Raw genomic sequence first — 9202 nt, forward strand, 5'->3', positions numbered from 1 at the left:
AGTACCTCCACAGACCCCGGATTGAGAACCCCTGCAGTACCTCCACAGACCCCGGATTGAGAACCCCTGCAGTACCTCCACAGACCCCGGATTGAGAACCCCTGCAGTACCTCCACAGACCCCGGATTGAGAACCCCAGCAGTACCTCCACAGACCCCAGATTGAGAACCCCTGCAGTACCTCCACAGACCCCGGATTGAGAACCCCTGCAGTACCTCCACAGACCCCGGATTGAGAACCCCTACAGTACCTCCCCAGACCCCGGATTGAGAACCCCTGATTTAGCAGATGCTTTTATCCAGAACGATTTACAGTAAGTGCATTCATCTTAAGATAGCTATTTATTTTGGAAATAAACTTTATAAATTATTCATAAAATTATCATCTTACCTCTTAGCTTTGGTGTCATGTCCCTCAGAGAGATGAATTTTAGAGGCAGGGCCCCCCTCCTCTCTCTTCCCGGAGAGACTCATTTTAGAGCACTGTCCCCTATAAACAGAGATCCAGCATGTTGGTTGTGATTAACACAGTGACAACTAATTATTGTTCTCATGTATTCATTATCTCTTTGAAAAATAAAACATTTACTACCAGACATAGAAACAGCCAGGTGATTTAATGCATCACATGACCATGTAGTTGTGATATTTCATCTCCATGGTAACTGTCAATAATAATAATAAGTCACTGTTTGTTAAGGTAGTTATAGACAGTACAGCAACACAAGGCCATGTCTCACACTTATTTTTATTAATTAAAAGTGGCTATTTATTGTCTTTCAATCTGTTATTTTCTAAACTAATCTGAGAATGTAGACAGAAGGGCTAAAACGGACATTATTGATCTGAGGGGGGAAATTGATTTCAGTTTCAACTGTTCTGCCTTATTATTATTCAACCATACTGGTCATTTATGAACATTTGAACATCTTGGCCATGTTCTGTTATAATCTCCACCCGGCATAGCCAGAAGAGGACTGGCCACCCCACATATGCTCTCTCTAATTCTCTATTTCTTTCTCTCTCTCTGAGGACCTGAGCCCTAGGACCATGCCCCAGGACTACCTGACATGATGACTCCTTGCTGTCCCCAGTCCACCTGACTGTGCTGCTGCTCCAGTTTCAACTGTTCTGCCTTATTATTATTCGACCATGCTGGTCATTTATGAACATTTGAACATCTTGGTCATGTTCTGTTATAATCTCCACCCGGCACAGCCAGAAGAGGACTGGCCACCCCACATAGCCTGGTTCCTCTCTAGGTTTCTTCCTAGGTTTTGGCCTTTCTAAGGAGTTTTTCCTAGCCACCGTGCTTCTACACCTGCATTGCTTGCTGTTTGGCGTTTTAAGCTGGGTTTCTGTACAGCACTTTGAGATATCAGCTGATGTACGAAGGGCTATATAAATACATTTCATTTGATTTGATTGATCCATTCAGAAAGGTTTTTTGCAACAAGTGAGAGATTTTATATTATGTAAAGTAGGCTAGGTTATAATGTATAGTAGTGGGTTGTTAGTGATATGTAGATGTTATATTATGTAAAGTAGACTAGGTTATAATGTATAGTAGTGGGTTGTTAGTGATATGTTATATTATGTAAAGTAGACTAGGTTATAATGTATACTAGCAGTTTGTTAGTGATATGCAGATGAAAGTCTATACCTCAGATATAGCCTACATGTCATCGATGACCAGCCTAAACCTGTTCAGATCAGTTCACATACTGTTATAGTCCTACCAGTAGCAGGACAGAGAATCTACACTGTATATGCAAACATATGTGGACACCCCTTCAAATTAGTGGATTCTATTTCAGCCACACCTGTTGCTGACAGGTGTATAAAGTCAGACAGCCAGCCATGCAATCTCCATAAACAAACATTGGCAGTAGAATGACCTAACTGAAGATCTCAGTGCCTTTCAACGTGGCACCGTCATAGGATGCCACCTTTCCAACATGTCAGTTTGTCAAATTCCTGCCCTGATAGAGCTGCCCCAGTCAACTGTAAGTGCTGTTATTGTGAAGTGGAAACGTCTTGGAGCAACAACGGCTCAACAGTGAAGTGGTAGGCCACTCAAGCTCAGAGAACGGGCTCGCCAAGTGTGGAAGCACATAAAAATGATCTGTCCTCGGTTGCAACACTCACTACCGAGTTCCAAACTGCAATGTCAGCAAAATAACTGTTCATCGGGAGCTTCATGAAATGGATTTCCGTGGCCAAGCAGCCGCACACAAGATCACCTTGCGCAATGCCAAGCATCAGCTTGAGTGGTGTAGAGCTCGCTGCCATTGGACTCTGGAGCAGTGGAATCTGGGTTTGGTGGATGCCAGGAAAACGCTTCCTGTCCGAATGCATTGTGCCAACTGTAAAGTTTGGTGGCGGAGGAAAATTGTCTTGGGCAGTTTGGGGAAGGCCCTTTCCAGTTTCAGCATGACAATATCCCAGTGCACAAAGCGAGGTCCATACAGTAATGGCTTGTCGAGATCGGTGTGGAAGAACTTGACTGGCCTGCACAGAGCCCTGACCTCAACTCCATTGAACACCTTTGGGATGAATTGGAATGCCGACTGCGAGCCAGGCCCAATCACCCAACATCAGTGCCCGACCTCCCTAATGCTCTTGTGGCTGAACGGAAGCAAGTCCCCGCAGCAATGTTCCAACATCTAGTGGAAAGTCTTCCCAGAAGAGTGGAGGCTGTTCTTGCAGCAAAGGGGGGACCAACTCCATAGGAATGCCTATGATTTTGGAATGAGATGTTCGACTAGCAAGTGTCCACATACTTTTGGTCATGTAGTGTATATCACCTAATCTAAATCAAATCAAATGTTATTGGTCACAATGTCAGAGCGGCATAGACTAAGATACAGTAGAATAGTATAGAATACAGTATATACATATGAGATGAGTAATGCATAGACTAAGATACAGTAGAATAGTATACAGTATATACATATGAGATGAGTAATGCATAGACTAAGATACAGTAGAATAGAATAGAGTATATACATATGAGATGAGTAATACATAGACTTCCGGGTTGGAGCGAGCGGTCGCATTCGCACTTCGCTCTGCAGGTTGTATAACTTTTTCATTACATTTCATTATAGTACAACGGTTGATTTGTCTAATCCTAGCAATTCTTCTTAGCTAGCTACATAGCCGTCCTTGTATCAGAGATAATTGCATAATTATCGTATTTCGTCGCCCTAAAGTAGCCTTCACTGCTATTCGCCCAGGAGCTAGCAAACGCTAGCTAACGCCCACAGATTAGCATCACTGTAGTGCTATTCACTCAACTGAACGACTTGATTAGTTTAGTGTTAGCTAGCTACATAGCTGTCTTTGTTTCCAAGATAATTGTGTAGTTTAGAGTGTGTAGTCTTGGAGTGATTATCTTAATTCACTGAGGTTCGCTAGCCAGCTATTTGTCGTCCTTAACGTAGGAGACTCTGCTAGCTAGCCAACAGCTAACAGCTAACAGCTAGCCAACGTCACCACACACACGTCTACTAAATCGAATTCAACAACCCGGTCAGGTAGTATCACATTTTCATTTCATTTCATTACAGTACAACGGTTTGATTTGTTTGATCGTAGCTAGCTACATAGCTAGCTACATAGCCGTCTTTGTTTCAAAGATAACTGTGTAGTCTAGAGCGATTTCCTAGGTTAGCTAGCCAGCTATTGTCGTTCTTTTAACGCAACGTAACGTAAACAACACTGCTAGCTAGCCAGCTAGCCCCCAAATAGTAGCACTGTAGAAACTATTACACTCAACGGAACGACTTGATTACTGTAATGTCAACAACGCAGCTACTGCCAGCTAGCCTACTTCAGCAGTACTGTATCATTTTAATCATTCTAGTCAATAAGATTCTTGCTACGTAAGCTTAACTTTCTGAACATTCGAGACGTGTAGTCCACTTGTCATTCCAATCTCCTTGCATTAGCGTAGCCTCTTCTGTAGCCTGTCAACTATGTGTCTGTCTATCCCTGTTCTCTCCTCTCTGCACAGACCATACAAACGCTCCACACCGCGTGGCGCGGCCACCCTAATCTGGTGGTCCCAGCGCGTACGACCCACGTGGAGTTCCAGGTCTCCGGTAGCCTCTGGAACTGCCGATCTGCGGCCAACAAGGCAGAGTTCATCTCAGCCTATGCCTCCCTCCAGTCCCTCGACTTCTTGGCACTGACGGAAACATGGATCACCACAGATAACACTGCTACTCCTACTGCTCTCTCCTCGTCCGCCCACGTGTTCTCGCACACCCGAGAGCTTCTGGTCAGCGGGGTGGTGGCACCGGGATCCTCATCTCTCCCAAGTGGTCTTTCTCTCTTTCTCCCTTACCCATCTGTCTATCGCCTCCTTTGAATTCCATGCTGTCACAGTTACCAGCCCTTTCAAGCTTAACATCCTTATCATTTATCGCCCTCCAGGTTCCCTTGGAGAGTTCATCAATGAGCTTGATGCCTTGATAAGCTCCTTTCCTGAGGACGGCTCACCTCTCACAGTTCTGGGCGACTTTAACCTCCCCACGTCTACCTTTGACTCATTCCTCTCTGCCTCCTTCTTTCCACTCCTCTCCTCTTTTGACCTCACCCTCTCACCTTCCCCCTACTCACAAGGCAGGCAATACGCTTGACCTCATCTTTACTAGATGCTGTTCTTCCACTAACCTCATTGCAACTCCCCTCCAAGTCTCCGACCACTACCTTGTATCCTTTTCCCTCTCGCTCTCATCCAACACTTCCCACACTGCCCCTACTCGGATGGTATCGCGCCGTCCCAACCTTCGCTCTCTCTCCCCCGCTACTCTCTCCTCTTCCATCCTATCATCTCTTCCCTCTGCTCAAACTTTCTCCAACCTATCTCCTGATTCTGCCTCCTCAACCCTCCTCTCCTCCCTTTCTGCATCCTTTGACTCTCTATGTCCCCTATCCTCCAGGCCGGCTCGGTCCTCCCCTCCCGCTCCGTGGCTCGACGACTCATTGCGAGCTCACAGAACAGGGCTCCGGGCAGCCGAGCGGAAATGGAGGAAAACTCGCCTCCCTGCGGACCTGGCATCCTTTCACTCCCTCCTCTCTACATTTTCCTCCTCTGTCTCTGCTGCTAAAGCCACTTTCTACCATTCTAAATTCCAAGCATCTGCCTCTAACCCTAGGAAGCTCTTTGCCACCTTCTCCTCCCTCCTGAATCCCCCTCCTCCCTCTCTGCAGATGACTTCGTCAACCATTTTGAAAAGAAGGTCGACGACATCCGATCCTCGTTTGCTAAGTCAAACGACACCGCTGGTTCTGCTCACACTGCCCTACCCTATGCTCTGACCTCTTTCTCCCCTCTCTCTCCAGATGAAATCTCGCGTCTTGTGACGGCCGGCCGCCCAACAACCTGCCCGCTTGACCCTATCCCCTCCTCTCTTCTCCAGACCATTTCCGGAGACCTTCTCCCTTACCTCACCTCGCTCATCAACTCATCCCTGACCGCTGGCTACGTCCCTCCCGTCTTCAAGAGAGCGAGAGTTGCACCCTTCTGAAAAAACCTACACTCGATCCCTCCGATGTCAACAACTACAGACCAGTATCCCTTCTCTCTTTTCTCTCCAAAACTCTTGAGCGTGCCGTCCTTGGCCAGCTCTACCGCTATCTCTCTCAGAATGACCTTCTTGATCCAAATCAGTCAGGTTTCAAGACTAGTCATTCAACTGAGACTGCTCTTCTCTGTATCACGGAGGCGCTCCGCACTGCTAAAGCTAACTCTCTCTCCTCTGCTCTCATCCTTCTAGACCTATCGGCTGCCTTCGATACTGTGAACCATCAGATCCTCCTCTCCACCCTCTCCGAGTTGGGCATCTCCCGGCGCGGCCCACGCTTGGATTGCGTCCTACCTGACAGGTCGCTCCTACCAGGTGGCGTGGCGAGAATCTGTCTCCTCACCACGTGCTCTCACCACTGGTCTCCCCCAGGGCTCTGTTCTAGGCCCTCTCTTATTCTCGCTATACACCAAGTCACTTGGCTCTGTCATAACCTCACACGGTCTCTCCTATCATTGCTATGCAGACGACACACAATTAATCTTCTCCTTTCCCCCTTCTGATGACCAGGTGGCGAATTGCATCTCTGCATGTCTGGCAGACATATCAGTGTGGATGACGGATCACCACCTCAAGCTGAACCTCAGCAAGACGGAGCTCCTCTTCCTCCCGGGGAAGGACTGCCCGTTCCATGATCTCGCCATCACGGTTGACAACTCCATCGTGTCCTCCTCCCAGAGCGCTAAGAACCTTGGCGTGATCCTGGACAACACCCTGTCGTTCTCAACTAACATCAAGGCGGTGGCCCGTTCCTGTAGGTTCATGCTCTACAACATCCGCAGAGTACGACCCTGCCTCACACAGGAAGCGGCGCAGGTCCTAATCCAGGCACTTGTCATCTCCCGTCTTGATTACTGCAACTCGCTGTTGGCTGGGCTCCCTGCCTGTGCCATTAAACCCCTACAACTCATCCAGAACGCCGCAGCCCGTCTGGTGTTCTACCTTCCCAAGTTCTCTCACGTCACCCCGCTCCTCCGCTCTCTCCACTGGCTTCCAGTTGAAGCTCGCATCCGCTACAAGACCATGGTGCTTGCCTACGGAGCTGTGAGGGGAACGGCACCTTAGTACCTCCAGGCTCTGATCAGGCCCTACACCCAAACAAGGGCACTGCGTTCATCCACCTCTGGCCTGCTCGCCTCCCTACCACTGAGGAAGTACAGTTCCCGCTCAGCCCAGTCAAAACTGTTCGCTGCTCTGGCCCCCCAATGGTGGAACAAACTCCCTCACGACGCCAGGACAGCGGAGTCAATCACCACCTTCCGGAGACACCTGAAACCCCACCTCTTCAAGGAATACCTAGGATAGGGTAAGTAATCCTTCTCACCCCCCTAAAAAGATTTAGATGTACTATTGTAAGTGGCTGTTCCACTGGATGTCATAAGGTGTGTGCACCAATTTGTAAGTCGCTCTGGATAAGAGCGTCTGCTAAACGACTTAAATGTAATGTTAAATGTACAGTAGAATAGAATACAGTATATACATATGAGATGAGTAATACATAGACTAAGATACAGTAGAATAGAATACAGTATGTACATATGAGATGAGTAATGCATAGACTAAGATACAGTAGAATAGAATACAGTATCTACATATGAGATGAGTAATACATAGACTAAGATACAGTAGAATAGTATAGAATACAGTATGTACATATGAGATGAGTAATGCATAGACTAAGATACAGTAGAATAGAATACAGTATATACATATGAGATGAGTAATACATAGACTAAGATACAGTAGAATAGAATAGAATACAGTATGTACATATGAGATGAGTAATGCATAGACTAAGATACAGTAGAATAGAATTTCCTTCAAATCAACACATTTATCTGTCTTCTAATGCAGTGGTGTAAAGTACTTCAGTAGTTTTTTGAGGTATCTGTCCTTTACTTTAATATTTATATTTTTAACTACTGTTACTTTCACTTCACTACATTCATAAATAGAATGATGTACTTTTTACTCCGTACATTTTCCCTGACAGCCAAAAGTTCTCATCACATTTTGAATGCTTAGCAGGACAGAAAATTGTCCAATTTGCACAATTATCAAGAGAACATCTCTGGTCATCCCTACTGCCTCTGATCTGGAGGACTCACTAAACAGAGAACATCCCTGGTCATCCCTACTGCCTCTGATCTGGAGGACTCACTAAACAGAGAACATCCCTGGTCATCCCTACTGCCTCTGATCTGGAGGACTCACTAAACAGAGAACATCCCTGGTCATCCCTACTGCCTCTGATCTGGAGGACTCACTAAACAGAGAACATCCCTGGTCATCCCTACTGCCTCTGATCTGGAGGACTCACTAAACAGAGAACATCCCTGGTCATCCCTACTGCCTCTGATCTGGCAGACTCACTAAACACAAATGCTTTGTTTTAAATGATGTCTGAGTGTTGGAGTGTGACCCTGGCTATCCATAATTAAAATAACAAGAAAATGGTGCTGTCTGGTTTTCTTAATATAAGGAGTTTTCAATTATTACAACTTTACTTTTACTTTTGATATTTAATTATATTTAAAACCAAATACTACTAGACTTTTCCTGAAGTAGTATTTTACTGGGTGACTTTCACTTTTACTTGAGTCATTTTCTATGAAGGAATCTTTACTTTTACTCCAGTTTGAGAACTGAGTTCTGTTTCCACCACTGTTCTAACGTTCCATATGAGACACAGTTTCAACACACATTCTGGAACTGAGTTCTGTTTCCACCACTGTTCTAACGTTCCATATGAGACACAGTTTCAACAGACATTCTGGAACTGCGTCGGCTACAAAATTACTTTCCATTTCATATCAGGAAATAAAGTAACAATCACTGGGGGAATTAGTTTTGCATTGCCCGGCTCCCCGGGGGAGCAGAGTTTAAGCATTTTAGACCATTCCATTGGTCCATAAATTATATGTCCACTCAGCTGTAGCACCGGGCCATGCAAAACAAACCTCCCACTGTAGCAGAGACACAGAGTTCTAATCCCAGACGCGTTTCTTCAAGACATCTCTCTTACATTATTATAGATAAACATATAATTTACTCTAAACCAAGTTTAGCTGTTTTTTTTCTCCAAGATGTGAGTTACTGTAGGACTTTAATAATTGTAAGCAGTCCTACAAACCCAAAAGGTTTTAATTTGAGAATGTTCATTTGTTTGCCTCAAATATTAAATTATTTTAAAATATTTGATGATTAGTTGAATCAGGTGTGTAAGTGTTGGTAAGAACAAAAGGATTCAGAAACCCTGAGATAAACATAAAACCATATAATTGAAAAGCTCCTCCACCATCTTTACCAGACGTGTTACTGATAACATGTAGGACTACTGATTAGTTTACACTTTGAAAACTGCTGTCTGTCAGCAACTCAGCTCAAGTAGCAGTTCTACTAAATAGTAATATCTCATTCCAGGTATTAATTATCTTACTCTGTCCATTAGAATAGATTATTGTTCAGAAATACTTACTTTATTTTTCAATAATCTCCATGTAGTCTTTTCTGCTCTGTCGTCTCAAAATGGATCCTGAACAAAAGAACAACTTTACTTTCTGTTTCAGCTCAGCCGCCTCCCCACCCTGATAATAAAGTGTTATATTG

At 45.1% G+C, this 9202-nt stretch overlaps 1 protein-coding gene across 1 annotated transcript in view; it reads right to left on the reverse strand.

Annotated features, from left to right (window-relative positions):
• The window catches only part of LOC127920151 (NLR family CARD domain-containing protein 3-like), a 41125-nt gene extending 31923 nt beyond the window's left edge, over positions 1–9202 (reverse strand). The window contains 3 exon segments of the mRNA XM_052503945.1: positions 6–110; positions 251–489; positions 9072–9202. The gene's annotated coding sequence lies outside the window, so the exon portion shown is untranslated.

Source organism: Oncorhynchus keta, unplaced genomic scaffold (assembly GCF_023373465.1).
Source record: "Oncorhynchus keta strain PuntledgeMale-10-30-2019 unplaced genomic scaffold, Oket_V2 Un_contig_18504_pilon_pilon, whole genome shotgun sequence".
Classification (NCBI taxonomy): Eukaryota; Metazoa; Chordata; class Actinopteri; order Salmoniformes; family Salmonidae; genus Oncorhynchus; species Oncorhynchus keta.